Source organism: Taeniopygia guttata, chromosome 4A (assembly GCF_048771995.1).
Source record: "Taeniopygia guttata chromosome 4A, bTaeGut7.mat, whole genome shotgun sequence".
In the NCBI taxonomy this organism is placed as follows: Eukaryota; Metazoa; Chordata; class Aves; order Passeriformes; family Estrildidae; genus Taeniopygia; species Taeniopygia guttata.
The window spans coordinates 19,089,210-19,105,770 of NC_133029.1; the positions used below are offsets into that span (position 1 = coordinate 19,089,210).

Consider the following 16,561-nt stretch of genomic DNA (forward strand, 5'->3'; position numbering starts at 1 on the left):
TGATACATTCCTCAGCTGTTGAATTGCACATTCTAGCCATAAGTCAACAAACATTAGAGAAATGGCATCACCCCCCCATCACTATAATACTCCTCCCATGCTATAAATATTGTATGAATTCTGCACAATTGATAAAGGGGAAAATAGAGGTGGGAGGTTGTTGCACAGCAAAGCTGCACTTCAGTGGTGAGCCAGGACATGATACAGATCAGCCCCACTGCCAACCAAGATTTTTCCATCCTTGGGCCACAGTCCATGAATTCAAGTTGCACGGTAACTGCTTCAGCTAATTTGCTCCACAGCCAGGACACACTCTGATCATCACTTTGGTTTTCTGGACAGCAGTACACATTCTGGTTCCTTTATGACCATTTGATTCCTTTATTACCAATTTCTGTATTTTGATTTTTTTTCCTCCACAAGTAATAAATTATGATTCCAGCTCAAGCAGTAGCAAAGTTGGTCTTCCTGCTCTGTCCCAGGTTTATTTGTTAGGTGTGACAATATGGAAGATCTCACTGGTCATTACAGATATAATTACCTGGCTCTGACAGGCAGAATCTGACACTGCAGGCATTGATGTTGAAGCCTCGTGTTTAGATTTTCTTTTCAGCAGAGAAAAAAAGCACTCTGAGGGGACCATTACCCTTGTCTACAGCAAGATGAGATGAATTGCAGGCTAGAAAAGCCCAGTCCTCTCAAGTCCCATGGTGGAGCATGCGTGACTGACTCAGGGCTGGGAGTGGGGGTGGTGGCAGCAGCACCAGGTGAAATGAACCCCACCACAGCAGCAGTTGGTCTCAGTCCACATTCAGCAAACTACCAGCCCCACCTGGGCTGCTCCAGGCTCTTTTGAAGGGTTAGTGGAGGATTTGACCCTGCAGGTTTAACTCTGCCTTGCTGAATTGAGTGATTTTGTCAGTCCCTGTGATGGAATGGGGCTATGAAGTGTATGCTGCTGTTTGGTCCTGAGCATCCCAAGAGCCGGTGCTGTTATAGTTCTCCTCACTGGGAGTAAATATTGCTACTTGGTTCTATAAACCATCTCTTGACTGGCACTGCTGGTCATGCTTCCCCTTCCTGTTCAATAGCAGTTTTATCTACCAGACTTGTATGTTCCAGGCTTTATGGTGAAACCAAGAATTTTATGTTTGAGGTTTACCCAGCAGGCTTGTTTCAGCCAAAATGTGGAATTTTGAGTGTGTTTTCATGCCAAGAGTTGCAGCATTTGACCACAATTTTTCTTTTTCAGTATCTGCAACATTCAGGAAGGTCTGGGCAGACATATATGATTTTAGAACAGCTATTGCTCGCAAAGGAAAAAATAATAAAATGCAGAAGCATATTAATTATCCAGACTTTAATATATATAGTGGTTTGCACACAGTTATTATGGACACTGTTATTTTGAAGACTGTAATATTAATGTTTCTAATGGGGGCTATTGTTCATCTACTGAAACTCTTACAGTTATGGATCAAATTTTATATATGATCCCTTTGAAAAACCCTTTTTTTAATATTTTGTGGTACCCAGTGCTATGTACTCAGCGTACAACAATAAAATAGCTGAATGCTGGAATAAATGTACCAAACAGCTCTCTTGTCTTGATAACTTAACTGCTTTTAAATGCTAATCATCTCATTCTCTATTTTCTAAACCTGTGTGCAAATATAAAACCTCATGTAAGTAGGTCTGAGCACTGTAGTGTGAATATAGCAAATATTCTCTAGCAGTCCTCAGTTCTGCAGTGCATGCGTGATCCTTGGATCACCCTGATGACACAGGCTATAGAAAATTTCACGCAGCAACTTCTCCCTGCCTTTCAGAAGAATATTTGGGCTTATTTAAAGAGTGCAGATAATTGGATCTCAAAGGTATCCTCAGGTTAGTTGTTTTGGCGAGTAATTATTTCTGGTGATTTATAAATAATAAATCAAATCTGTTTATTTTCTTGTTCTATAAGTTGAATCATCTTTGTCCTTTGTCTGCTTAATTAAGGAGCCTGCTGGTAATGCAAATCATTTCCCATGATGTGGACAAATCATTATTCAGCCTTCTTTTTGCTAAAGAGATCATGAAATTTAAACCCTTTCCACACAATCTGTTTTCAGGCACTTAAATTCTATACATTTCTCCGTGTTTTTCAGTATCTTTTTGAGCTGTGGACATTAGAGATGGTTTCTCTGGGACAGCAGAATGCCAGATTTTACTAATATTCTCACTAGCACCATACACAAAAACAATATGACATTTATAAACTCGCTTCTCTTCAAACATCTAAAAGTGTTATTAGATCTTGTAGCTCCAACATGGCCCTGGGACCTTGTGTTCCATTATCTGCTCTGACTCCCATATATATTTTCAATTCTCCAACTTTCAGTGTAACATTTCCCCCTTCTGTAAGAGGAGTAGATTCTTCCCCACTGAATTCTTTGATTCTAGACGAGTAGACTTGTGTTTGGCTCTTTTACAGTATCTGATCTCGGATAGGGCTGGGCACATGGAGAGGACTGAGTTGTTTGATTGTGCTTGTCTTAGTTTGGCAATATTTATTACTTAAGCCAGTTGAGTTGCATTGGGCTGTGAAAGTTGTCTCTGTAGGCCCAGTTAAAAGCATTTCCATTCACTAATGGTTCCTCATTAAAATTACATCTCATCAATTATCAGTGATTTTAAAGTGTGCTGTAGTAATTTCAGGTAATGATATTCTTAACAGTCAGTGTGTGGTGTGTCACTGAGCTGTTTGCAAAAAACAAGTTTGCAGTGCCGGCACAGCTGCTTTTCCTCCCTCCCTCCTTTATTAAGTAGATTAAAAAATGTCAGGATTATTCAAAAGGCTGATTGAGGTTCCCATCACATGCAGATGCAATGATTTCTGTTGCTTGCAGGTTCAGCCTCCTGATGGTCACTGGGTGATGTTTTCCAGGAGAGACTGAATAGGTTGCTGTTGAGGTATTCATGAAATCCATGACAAAGATAAAGCAAATTACAAAATTGGGTTTTGAGCACTCTTGTTTCGCCATGCTTTTCATTGGTTCTAAGTTTTCTGCTGGTGTTTATTTTTTAAAATTTTTTTGGGGTTTGTTTGGTTTGGTTTTTTTTTTGTGGTTTTTGGTGGTTTTTTTTTTTTTTTTTTTTTTTTGTTTTTGTTTTGTTCTTTAGGAGTTCAGTCTAGCAATTGCTCTGTGATTCTGGTTTGCGTCTCATGTCCAGGTGACCACTTACAATTGCTGGACTAATACTTGTGGCCCATCCAGAATGCTCCTGTCCACCTCCTTGCCTCATCTGTGTCTTTTTCTTAGCTTGATCATCCTTTTCCATTGTTGTGCCCTTGAGGTATTTCTGTTCTAGCAGGAATATGTAGTAAAATCTTTCCTCTAGCAATCACTGGGGTGTTCTTTTCTATTTCCTATCCCCACAGTGCTTACCCTGGTATTTATTATTTATTTAGCACCCCTTGACCTCATCTCTGAGACTCTATGATTCCACCTTGATTATTTCTTCCTCTCTTTTTGCCACCTTCATTTTTTCCCACAGTTTTTTCTTGGGCAGTCCATTTCTTTCCTTGACACTAACAATTACTGACAGCCTGGTATCCTGTCTCCAACAGTGGCAAATAGCAGATGCTTAGAGAATAATGTAAAAATCAGGGTGAGAATATAATAATCCTAATATATCCTGGCAGCAGTGATCACCATTACATCTGCCTGGCTGCTGTGAATGTGTTAAGCACAGCCCAGTGGGGGCTATGCCTAACACCATGTGGGTGAGGAAAGGACAAATTTACAAGATGGCAAATTTTTGTGTGTAACTGCCTCTTTCCAAAAGTGCTGGCCTTTTCTTGTGCCACTGCTTTGCTTAGCTTAGCATAAACAGCCACACACTTGTTTCTGAGCCAGTCCTGAGATTTATTCACAGGACTCCTTGTACCTGATCAAGTAGGAGCTTGTGTTCTCTCCCTTCTGTCTCCTTGAGATGGTTGCAGTGTGGCAAGATGAAGGGAAAAGTCCTTGTGTTTGGTTATGAGCCCTGATATGATTGTGCTGCTTGACAGATTCCTGTGGTGTCCAAGCTCTGACTGGTTGCAATAAAATCTGATAAGTGTGATGCTGAAAATCTATGAAAATCATGGCCACATAGGGAAGGGAGAGACTCAAAGCAGTAGGAGAAGTTATGTGGAATGTTTGGGGGGCTTTTCTCTCTGCATCTTCATGGTTGCTTTGAGGTTCATTCTTTATTTACAGATTGTTTTCTCCAGTATTCCTTCAAATCTGAAACAAGGTCTGAACTGTGTGAAGGAGGTAGAAAAATGCACTTCAATTTTATAAGTGCTAGGTTTGAAGTTGCATTTTAAAATACCTCTGTTTGTGTGTAGAATATGTTATCCAGGGTACCGTGTAGCTAAATGAGTTATGCTGCAGGTGTTAGACCTTTAGCTCCTAGTCCTTCATCTGATGCTTCCTCTGTTACTATCACTGCTCCACAATACCACTTCAACTTATGAAGAAGGTAAAGAAGCCTCTGCTTTAAAACCTCTATCTTGCTTTATATGTCTTACTATATTCTAAAACCTTAAACTCCAAGTTTTTTACCATGTGATATTATACACTTTTAATCAAACTACACACCCATAATCTTAGTTCTATAATTCAATTTTGGAAGCTTTCTCCATGGCTTCAGGTCAAATGTAGTGTTTGCTTGGGGGTCAGTGTCTGTCAGCACAGAAAGTCTAAAATTCTCAGCAACCAGGGTTCCAACACTCCAGCATGCATAGTTTGATTTATCCTCATGGATGGCCAGCTGGACTGATGGAATTATTTTCAGAGTATTATTTTCTTCACAAATTTTCTTTTCTGGTTTTTACTTTGTACATTATCCACAAAATGTTTTGAGTCCTTGGAACTTCTTTAGGGTGACATGTGAAGGATCAAAGGGAAGACAGGAGCACTTTGTTGACATGACTGATCATCAGCACCCAGCTCTTCACTGTTTGACCTCACCAGTAAGGAAAAGGGCTCTTCTGTTTATGGAGGTGAGTCCATAAGTGCCTACAGCTCTAACTGCTCCAATGCTTGCCATGTGATTGTTGGATAAGACTGGGCATCGTTCTTCCTGCCTCTTTTCTCTCCTCTCCTTGCAGAAGCAGAGGAGTGCCTCCAGTGAGCTGTGCCAAGTGATGCCTGCAGTGGCTGTAGAGGATGTTCAGAACAGGGTGAGGCACACAGTGTGCCTTTCCCAGATGGAGGTTTCCAACTTTGCGCAAAGTTGTGCGTGCCAGAGCTCAGGAGCGTGCGCATATGCAAATTACCTCATTAGAAATTCAGGGCAGAAAAGCACAAAGCTTCTTTGCTGCCACAGGGAACTGTATGCAGAGACTCAGGGTAGAAATATGCCTCCTGATACATGTTTTAGTTCTGTATAAATCATTTGTAAGTATGGCTCACTATTCATTTAGCTGGTGACACTGTTATTTAGGAGTGATACGAAACAGTCACAAAGTAATAAGGACTGCCTGAGAAGAAAATATGTGCTAAAGCTCTTAGGTGTAATGCTAATTTAAATAAAACATGGGCTATGTCGGGGCTGAAGAATATTTCTTCTAGAAATCCTAATAAATATTTAAACCATGGATACTTAATTTTTTTTTTTTCATTTCAAAATTAAGCTGCCATGATTATTTAAGAATGTTTTAGACTCCTTTTTAGGATGAGTGAATTCATTCTGTTTTTAAAAGAATGTTTTATTGGTATCTTAGCAGTAAGGACACCTGTGCTCATCTAATGTATGCAAATGCAGCCCAGCAGCCTATACCCCTAAACACGATGGAAAGCACAGAGAAGAACTGCTCATCATACTGCCAAGTCAAACCATGTTTCAAGTAAGGCTGATGAACAAAGGCGTATTAAGTAGATATTACTTTAATGATTGTTAATGCAGATAGGGTGCATAGAAAAAGAGTGTGAGTCCTTGTAAAAGCTGAATAAAAAGAAATATTGCAAAAAGAAATCTCCAAATTCTCCATTAAGCCAAACTATAAATATACTAAAGGTAATAGACATCTTACCTAGGAGGTGTTTATTGTCCCTACTATTTATTTCTCTGGAGTTTATTCACTGTAGGGGCATGCTGAATTGATAATTTTGTGCTACTTGCAAAAAAATTTGGTTAAATGGGAGTTATTACTGCCATCTCACAGTGCAGATGCTTTCTAGTTGTAGTGTCAAAATTAGGACAAACAAGTCTTACTGTCTTGAAGTACTAATTTGTAAATATTAAAAGATAGGTGTGCATTTTTTAATGTGAGATGATTAGAATTTGGGTTGGGTCATGGTTATGATAAGAGGTCATTATGCTAACAGTAGAGGAACACTCCTGGTGCAGGAAGCTCCTGTGCAGCTGCAGTGAGAGCTGCAGGTTGTGCCCTGGGTGGGGGAGATGGCCAGAGCCCCAGGCAAGGGGCTGGGAACCAGCACTGGCACTTCACTTGACAAAGGACATGGGGACTCTGCTGCTGGCTGGGGGTGGCCAGGGACTCTGAGACTCTGCAGGAGCTGGTGAACAGCAGCAAGACTCCAGACTAAATGTAACTTTGGAATGGGTGCTCGGTGTGAGGGCACAAAAGCCCAGGGATTCCTTTGTTGGGGTCTCTCCCTGGAGGCACGAGTTCCAGCTGTTATCATATCCTGCACCATGATTAAATGATTTAAAAGAACCAGATATTTGGGACTCTTTTATGGGACACCTGAGGTCAAGTCAGTGAGGGAAACCTGTATGTGGGGTGTTCAAGGAGACAAACAGGGACCTGGTGATGACTGCAGCTGCCACTGCTAAGGGGCTTTGGTCCTAGCAACGACAGTCTGGGGAGGTGCCAGTGTGACCCCAGAAGTGGTATCTGAATCTGAAGGGTCTGTCTGACCCTTCTGACTTCATCAGGCCATGGGAGAGCTTGATGAAGTCCTCAGCCTGAGGAATAGTATTTTTTTTTTTCAAATTGAGATGAAATTCTTTAGTCTGTGGTGAGCCCTGAAAGTAATAGGTACTATTAACTGGAGATTTAAACTTTGTCCCTGACTGCTGCTGGCTGCAGATTTTGTGATAGTTCTCCTTTTATTTCTGTGTTGTATGGTTTGTGTTGCTTTAGTCTGTCAAAGTAAGCTGGAGAGGTTTGGACTTCCAAGTAATTTTCTGAAGAGTTGCAATGGATAAGGTATGGCTTCCCCCTGACTCTTTCATCGGTGGCAGGGCAAATATTATGTCTGCCTGCAGCACTTCAGTGAAATCTCCTGTGGGTTGGGAAACAGAAGGTGTGAACACTGTGTTAATGATTCTAATTTGTAAGAAGAAATAGCCAGGAGAGCACACTGTCTCCCTCCTGCTGAAGCAGTAAGCACGGTGTGCTTAGAGGGGTCTATTCTGTTGTGGTTTGGGCTGCCTGGGCTCATGTCACTCCTTTTCTATCTGTCCTCACAGCTCAGAAATCATGGGTTTAAAAGCCACAGTTTTTTAAAATGCATATTAGGAGGAGATGACTTACAGAGATTGTTTTATTGTTCTGCCTTGTAAACTCTTCAGTAAATGCATATGATCACAGAACCACAGAATTGTTTAGGTCAGAAAAGACCTCCAAGATCATAAAGGCAAATCTTCAGCTGATCACCACCTTGTCAACTAGACCAATGAACTAAGTGCCAAGTCCAGTCATTTCCTGAACACCTTCAGGGATGGTGACCCCACCACCTCTCTGGGCAGTCCCTTCCAATAACCCCTTCTTGTAAAGAAATTCTTCCTGATGTCCAACCTGAACGTCCCCTGACACAGCTTGAGACCACTTCCTCTTGTCCTATTGCTGGTTGCCTGGGAGAAGAGGCTGACCTTCACCTGGCTGCAACTTCCAGGGTGTGGTAGAGAGTGAGAAGGTCACCTCGGCTCTCCTTTTGTCCAGGAAACCCAGCTCCCTCAGCTGCTCCTCATCAGACTTGTGTTCAGACCCTTCCCCAGCTCCGTTCCCTTCTCTGGACGTGCTCCAGCCCCTCAGTGTCTTTCTTGTCATGAGGGGCCCAGAGCTGGACACAGGATTTGAGGAGTGGCCTCACCAGTGCCCAGTCAGGGGACAGTCACTGTCCTGGTCCTGCTGGCCACACCATGGCTGGGACAGCCCAGGTGCCACTGGCCTCTTGCCCACCTGGCACACCTGGCTCCTGTTGAGCTGGTGTTGGCCAGCACCCCCAGGGCCTTTCCTACCAGGCACTTTCCAGCCCCTCTGCCCCAGGCTGGAGCTGCAGGGGTTGTTGTGACCCAGGGCAGGACCTGGCTGACCTTCACACAGTTGGCCTCAGCCCAAGGACCCAGCCTGTGCAGATCCCTCTGCACAACACTCCCTCCCAAGTTGGTGGTATCTGCCTGGGGGTGCCTTCGATGCCCTCATTCAGGTCATCTATGAAGGTGGCCCCAGTGCTGAACCCTGGGGAACACCACCGGTGACTGACTGCCAGCTGAAGGATGGCATGTGTGCAGCAGGGTGAGAGGGAATTTTGCTGTTCTCCCAGGCAATGAAAAAGTGCCAGAACACAGAGAAGCAGACTGAGGGAATTCCTATTTTTTTCATAAGTGGAATCATACATTTTGAATTTATTTTCTAACCAGATATTTTTAAACCTATCCAAACTTTAGGGTGTTGTTTCTACAGTGGACTGCTTAACATTGCCACTCTTCCTGAGGGTACAAAGTCTTTAACTCCTTAGGTTTTATTAAATTTCCAAATAAAATTCTACAAGTATTTTCACTTTTTAAAAATATCACTACTTTTACAAAATATTAGGAAAGCTCATATTTCACTAATCAATACAAAGTTCAACATTGACATCTGACTTGTGTAGTGACTTGCAGAACAATGTAAACTGACTGCATTAATCTCACAGGGTGTTTACTGCTTCCACAATACTGACATTTGGTAGGGGAAAAATAAAGACCTGCATCTCATGCTATGCAGCCAGGCTCATTCTTGGTGGCATGTCTTGGGGATTCTCTGTATTTCCTTCAGGTCTGCTGCCTGTTGGATGGCATGTGGGCACATGTTTTGGTGAATGAACTTTTCTGACCAGTGAAACCAGTGAGGTCCATCACAAGCATCCCTTGGCTGTAGCATGGGCACACATAAAATGGCATGATGGAAAACTGAGCTGGTATTTGTGCCTGTTTCATGTTTCTGGATTTCATTTTCCTGAGCTCCCCCTGACAGGGATGAAGCCAAAACAAATGACATCACCTACCTGTAAGACAAACAAATACTTAAATTTTTGTGGAATGCTTTCAAAGGATCTGCTTTTAAAACTTTACAGGCTTGTAGCTTTAATGATATGTCATCTGACTATTAACTGTGGTTGAAGGAAGAACTAATTCCAGACTCAGAATGAAAGGCTCTTCAGTATATCTGTCATAAACAAGCAGAGCAACGATCCCCAATCTCTTCTTAGTCTCTAAGAAGTGTTGCTCTACAGCTGCATTCATGTTCTATTGTATATTCTATGTCCTAGGCTATTCCAGGAGATAATTTTGATCAGGAAATGACTACCAGCCACATCAGTGCCCCAAGAAATGATGAATTCCCAACCCTTTATAGAATTTGCAAGTGAGCTTGCCATGTTGTCTGACATTGATGCAGAACACTGCATCTCCCAGAGATGAGGAAAAAGCTCAGTGGAAACACTTTGCGAATAATAATTATAAAGATATATTCACCTCTGATTTCTTTTTGAGATTCCTGTGAGAAAAGTGGACACTGAGATAGAATTTTCTCTTTTGCTCTGTGTTGCTCAGGGACATTTTTGCTTCTGGCTGATTGAGGAAAAATGAGAAAATGCTGAAATTGAATACTAGACTTCCTAATAGTATGAAAAGCATCCTAAGGGGCTTGGATGTATGTCGTAATGGCAGTAGTTTCTTGGGTGATTGGTAGCTATGAGGTCAAGCTTGAAAATCTTGATATAATTTTCTAAGATAGTTCAGTTTTGTCAGGATGACAGATTTTTGATTGGAGATGAAATATAAGAAATGAGGGGTTTATTTTGTAAAGATGATAGAAACAGGTGGCTCTCTTTTGTACAACAGACCCTGTTATCCTTTTCTTGTTTTGCACAAATGTGGATGCTGACTCTGGAAAAGATGAAGATCCAAGGACAAAATATTGCCTGGAGCAGTCAATGTCATCTTTTATAATAGCTGTGCTGTGCTGCTGTTTAAAAATGCTTTGCAATGGCAGTGTTGGGGCACGTGTAATTCTGGAAATGTATTCAGCTTTTAGTGTCTTCTAAGGCAAAATTGCCTGTTAACAATTGCTTCACTATCAGGAAAGCTTTTGAGAGTACGGGTTCAGTAAGCTGTTTTCTGGAGTTTGAGGCATTTACTGCTCAGAGTACAGTTCTACAGAGGCAAAGGGTTGATTTTTGGGATGGTGTGGTTCATTTCTGTGTTGTCTCTGAGGCTTGACATAAAATATAACAACTCTAGATTAAACATTTTCCCAAGTTAGTGACTTATGAGGATAGTGATTGCAAGAACAGGGAAGGATATTAAAAAGAGAAGTTTTATAAGCATATTGTGAATAAAAACTATGTAATATTTACATAGTAGCTACATCCTGTTAAATGCCTTTGAATATCATGTAACAACATCTCTCTAAATACCAATTACTCTTTCACTGGAACAGCAGCGGTTGACGTGGACTCTGAGTTTCAAACTGATGGGAGGTTCCTTAAATGAAGACTCTGGGTCTTTCAGAATAAATATTTTACTGGACAGGTTTGCACCAAGTGATTATCAACAGCACTGAATAAATGTGTGAAATCTCAGAGGCTGTGTGCAGTATCACACCCAGGAAAGGTCCCTGGCAGCTGTGAAAACTCTGCTGGCAATCAGCAAGGGGTTACATCCTCAGGAGCCAGTCTCCTACGCATTATGTGAAGAGGAGGAAGGAAAGAGAGATGCTAACCCTCAGTGCAAGAACTTCTCGAGCTTGCAGTTGAATATCTGCCAGAACTGAACAGAGGAAAATCTCCTTTGTCTCAAATTTACTGAAAATGTCCCTCAAAACAACTTTAGCCCTTCATTCAAAAGAAAGGTGATAACTTTGTTTTCTGTCTTCTCATTGTACTCAGTGAAACACACAAATGCTGCCAGAATGCGAGTGGGTATCATGTTCTGAATGTGCAATAGGCTTTTTTCTAGAGAGGCTTTATTTTATGATTTAATTATTGTATGACAAGAGTTTGTTTGAAGAAGAGGAAGGCAATTTAATTGGATTTTCTATTTTACAGGCAGGATCTAAAAAATTACTGAAAGATGTTTCTCATAATGTTTACAACTCTCCTTTTCTAACACATATTTACATGCATTTCATGGCTAACACAGATGAACATAGAGAAATAGTACATATTTATAGACTAAGCCTATAGTTTAAGGCAAATAAGCAGGCCTTGCATTTAGCTTAATATTTTCCTGCATAAGGACTCTGATTTTAAATAGTGTAGATAATGGTGTCTTTGCTATCTGAGGAGTGTATGGTTATGACTCATAGTGTCATAAATACTATGGCTATTACAGTGAGCATCCAAGTGAAATTACACAAAATTATATATTTGCCAGGGTTCTTTTCTCTAATGGCCAAACTTCAAAATAGAAAGCTTTATTATTCATTTTGATGCGTCTGAACTACTGAATGTTCTTGCTGGCTCACTAGACAGTTTAATAGGGCTCCTGAACATCATCAATAATTCATGTGTCTCTTAAACAGGCATGTGGTACTTATTGTTCAACTGTAATCTGAGTGCATTAAATTGTGAGCTGCTGTAGGATGGTTAGGGATACACTCAATGCCAGGCCTAGACCTTATAGATGTGCAAAGTTTTTTGGATCTTGTGGAATTAAACTCCCTTTGTGGTGCTCCTAAACAGGGAACTTTGCCCACCCCACAACTGTTGCTTTTCCTGAAAGGGAGGCAGCTGTTAACCAAGGATGTAGTTAATGCCCTTCAGTGCAGTTTGGATGATGTAAATAATGTAAATCATCCCTTGAATATGACTCTCACAGCTGGCTGGGGAAAACTGGTAGCCCAAAGATGGGGAAACTGGTGGTCCAGGTGGAGGGGTGGGGAGGAAGCCTAGGCTGGGGTCCATGAAGGTTCAGGTGGCGTTAGCAAATGTGAAAGTTAAACTGGAATATATTGTTCCTGTTCAAGACAGAACTGAAAATCCAGTGATTATTGTAGGATGTGTTAGTTGTTATTTATGAAGAAATCTACTGGGATGTGTTTTTTTTTTTAAGTATGTCTTTGACTTAATTGTTTTTTTCTTATATGTCACACACACTGTGACATCCCTTGTGCTAAGTATCATATCCACATAAGAAGGTTTTACAGTCAAAGGGGATGAGAAAGGCCAAGGGTGAGTGCAAGCAATACCCAGGGGCCTGTCATCTTGCTATGCCTCCGGGAGGTCTGCTGGTAACATTGGCTGCCTCTGATCTCCTTTTGCCACTGCAGAACTGAGGCATGAACATCACTGAGACGCATGACATGCCTGGGATGAACGCTTTGGCAGAGCTGAGAAACCAGCAAGTTCTCTGCATAGCACTCCAGGCTTTTTCTGCAAGAATCTTCCTTCTTCAGACTTGTCACACTTGAGACATGCTCATGTCTCAACAGGAGCTGAGAAAGAAGTTACAAAGAGCTCAGAAATTAAGGGTGTATTGTCTTGTGCAGATATTTTTTAGAAACTGTTGGCAGTGTTATTTTTGAATAAGAATTTGTTGCACAAAGAGGAGTAACTTGTCAGACAAGTGCAAGAAAACAGTACATATAACCATTCGAGTGAAAGTTTTACTACAGGTGGAATGAGTCTACAGCCAAGACCTTCTTCTTCCCTTTTTGAACTTTTTGTCCTTTATCAGGCTTCTAAGAAAAATCTCATGCTGACTGGTTGAGTTCTGCATTGCTTTTTAGATAAGGGTCAAAGTGTGCCTCTCTGTTTATCCCCTTTGTTCAGGATGTAGAAGCCTGTGAAGAATTCCATAGCCACGCAGCTTTCAGAAGTGAAGCTACAAAACCCAGGCAAACACGAGCTGTGCTGGTTTGAAAATAGCTCTTTTGCAGCTGACTTAGGGGCTGGTAATGCAGCACAGAACTGGTCTCTGCCAGTGTGATGCCTGTGTTGAGCTGGGGAGCAGGAGGAGGCTGCTCATCTCTGTCCCAGCCTGACTTTGCTTAAAGCTGGGGTGGATGCAATTTCACTGCGTGCTGGCTCAGTGTGCCTGATGCCTTATGCACAGGGTTTCTAGCAAAAATGTGCTAGTGCTCCCATTTTTCTATTCAGACTGCAATGAGGTTAATACTAACAATGTGGAGCTCCTCCTGGAAATAGTTTTTAGGTGGTGGAGGTGTTTAAAAAGAAAGATAATGCTTCTTCATTTCCTTTTGGCCATAATGGAAGTATTAGATCTTAACATTTCTCTCTTAACTGTTGCCTTCCAGTGAACCTTTTCCTCTGTTTGGGTGCAGTGTTTGGGTCAAATGAAAATTCTGGCTCTGTGGTGAAATAGCAGATGATGGCAGTGGTGGCAGTGATTATCAGTCATCTTGTACCTGTGCCTTGAAGTGATGGCTGGTGGAAAAGGGCTGGTGATACCACACCAAAGTTTACTGTGCTTGCTCATCTGGGACACACAGCCTGAACAAACCCAGTTTCTCAATAGGCTTCCAGCAGGGCATCTGAGGTCACAGCTCCCACACCACTTTGGATAGGGAAAGTTGGAACTACCAGCATTTGAACATATTTTAAGGTGTTTGATTCTGACTGGGGGGGCTGAGTCTCTCTGATTGTGGCTGAGCTCTGAGCACTGCTGCCTCCTTTGCCTATTGCATGCCTGCAGCTGCTGCTTATGCAGTGGTACAGGTTGTCCTGCTTCTGCCCAAACTGCTCATCACCAATAAAATAGCTCTGAAATAAAATAGCTCCAAAAAAATAGCTCACCAATAAAATACCTCTGACAGGGTGAAAGCATTTCATAAGGAATTATTTTATTCCTATTTTCCTCTCTCATTGCTGTGACAAGCGCTGGAGTTCCTCCAGACTGTCAGTGGGCTACAGCCTGGGACCCGCTTTCCAAATCTGTTTTCTGCTTTATTTATTAGTGTCATGTTTTGTTTCCATGGAAACTACCTAGCCTAACTCAAGTTATAATACTGTCAGGTACATGAACAATGCTGTCATTAAAGAGCATCCTCAGCTCTGGATGTTTGCTCATCATGTGTCCTACTAGACAGCCAGTATAGTATCAGGAGAGGCTACGTGGTCATCAAAACTTGATGGGAGCCTGAAGGCTTTGAAAGAGCTGGTGAAGCCAGCTGTTGTACCCCTGGAGAGGAGTTTCCTTTGGCTGGTGTTCCTTAAAGCAGTTGTGCCCACAGCAATACTTTTCATAAGAAAGGAGGGATATTTTGCCATTCTCAAAAGAATTAGCTTGGGCTACGTGTAAAAGCTGTCTGCAAAATTAATATTGAAAAGAATAGATTTACAACAGCAGTAAACGAAGTTAAACAGAAAAGAAGTTTCCAGGAAAGTCGGATTAACTACAAACTGTACCATGGAGTGAAGGGGTGATTTCTATCACTGAGCGTGGAAGTATGTGAGGCAATTTTTGTGTGCTGTGATGAAGAAGAGTGGCTGATTAGCATAAATATTTCGCATTCTATTTGTACCCTGGAATCTGCCTATGGAAATATCATCCTTCTTTCAGCCCCATCCTTACTGTTTACTTTGAAGAACGTCAGTATGAGAAAAAAAATGCTTACTTTTGTGTAGGCAAAAGTACTGTACTTAAAATAATAGTTTCCCCTTTCCTCTGTGAAATTCTACAGATTCTGTGGTACTGGGAACCCCATTTTATAAGTGCTACATTAACAGGACAAAACACAGTTCACAAGAAAATTTTCAACCCTTTAAGGAAGAGCCATTAGACTGTGAGATAAAATGTAGCTCTGCATCTCTAAAAATAATATATTTGCATCTCTATAAGAACTTCAATTTTGGTAGCCAGGAATAGTCTAGGCGTCTTCATTGTAATTATTAAGAATTAATAGCTTGCACAATTACTGCTTTGAGAGAGATGTGAATGTACATGGTATTTTAGAGGACAGGGAGAAGTGAAGAATTTATTGCTATTTAAAAAGCTGAAGTTTACTTGTTTGCTGGCAAACAGTATAGGAATGCAAGAACTGTCTAGGTGGAGAAGGCTGCAGGTTCATCTTGTTTTGTGTCTCTGATGGATGCTAAGATGTTCAGAGGGAGGGGGAAACCTTGTCTTAGCAGAGGTGAGAGAACTTCTGAATCGAGTGAAAACCAGGAGTTGGAAGAGGGAACAGAGCAGAGATGCAGAGTGCTTTTTTTTTGTTTGTTTGTTTGTTTGTTTTTTTAATGGCTGTTACTTTACATTTGAAAAACCCTAAAAGAAAATCATCAGTTTGGAAAGAGATCAGTGTCAGGAAGATCTTTTACAAAAATCTGCAGCTACTCTGGTTAGGAACACAACATTTTGGTGCTCAGAAACTCCTTTGTATATCGTCAATCACACAGCCATAGCCTGAGGACTGCCACAGAGCCCCCTGATCTCAAGGAAAGGGACTCATCATTCATTGTATCTTGTATCACATTCAAATAGCAGAATTGGGTCTCCAAGGCCTGCAGCCTGGAAGGTGGGAGCAGCAGGAGTTTCTGGAGTGTAGAGTGGGGTGATCAGGCCATGGACTTGATGATTTTCTGCTTATATGATGCAAGAATAGTAATGTTTTCTGGAACTATTAAAAATTCCCACAACTCTGCATCTTCGAACGGGTTTCACATCCCTAGTAAAACTGTTTTCCATTTTCTGTTCTGTAAAACTGTATCTATGCACTGTCATTCCATAACAGGATGGAATCTTTCCATTCCGTGGTGTAGATCAGCTCTGCTGGCTTTTTGTTTCTCGTTAGCTTATTGCAGTGATTAAAATAGATGAGATAGGAGGTACTTTATGCGTGAACACTGCCAGAAGCTGGCAGCCCTCCACAGGGCTGTACTAACAGGTGCAGATACTTCTTGTCAGCACTAAGGTGTCAGCTCACCATTCCTGACTGCTTCTCTTGTGGTCGGGCTGTGAATACTCCGACTGGCTCCTGGTGCACACCAGCATTTTGACCTCCATAAGTACCTCCTGCTGCAGAATGCTGCTGGAATAAGCTCTTAACATGCCTGTCTTCTGCTCCTCAAAAAGCCCCATTTTTCACAGCACATTTTCTTTTGAAGTCTGATTCAAAGCCCATTGTAATTGGTGTAGTATCCTATGCATTCTAATGCAGCCAAATCAATGGTCATGCATTTAGGAACGAGGAAAATTGCTTGCATCTGCAGGGTGGGAGGATTCAATCTTAGAGTGCCATGATGTTTGAAAGGGTCTTGGGTGTCAGGCTGAAACCCAGCCATGTGTGAACTCCAGCTTTATGAGGCTGAATGTGGCCCTTGGCTGTACCTGT

The 16,561-nt window shown here is 41.6% G+C and overlaps 1 protein-coding gene across 14 annotated transcripts in view; it reads left to right on the forward strand.

Annotated features, from left to right (window-relative positions):
- HTR2C (5-hydroxytryptamine receptor 2C) overlaps positions 1-16,561 on the forward strand; it is a 257,321-nt gene that overhangs the window by 18,542 nt on the left and 222,218 nt on the right. The window contains exon 2 of one of the 14 annotated variants that reach the window (XM_072929314.1): positions 4,915-5,035. The exons of the other annotated variants lie outside the window; for them this stretch is intronic. The gene's annotated coding sequence lies outside the window, so the exon portion shown is untranslated. The remainder of the gene's footprint in view (positions 1-4,914; positions 5,036-16,561) is intronic. 14 annotated transcript variants of the gene reach the window in all.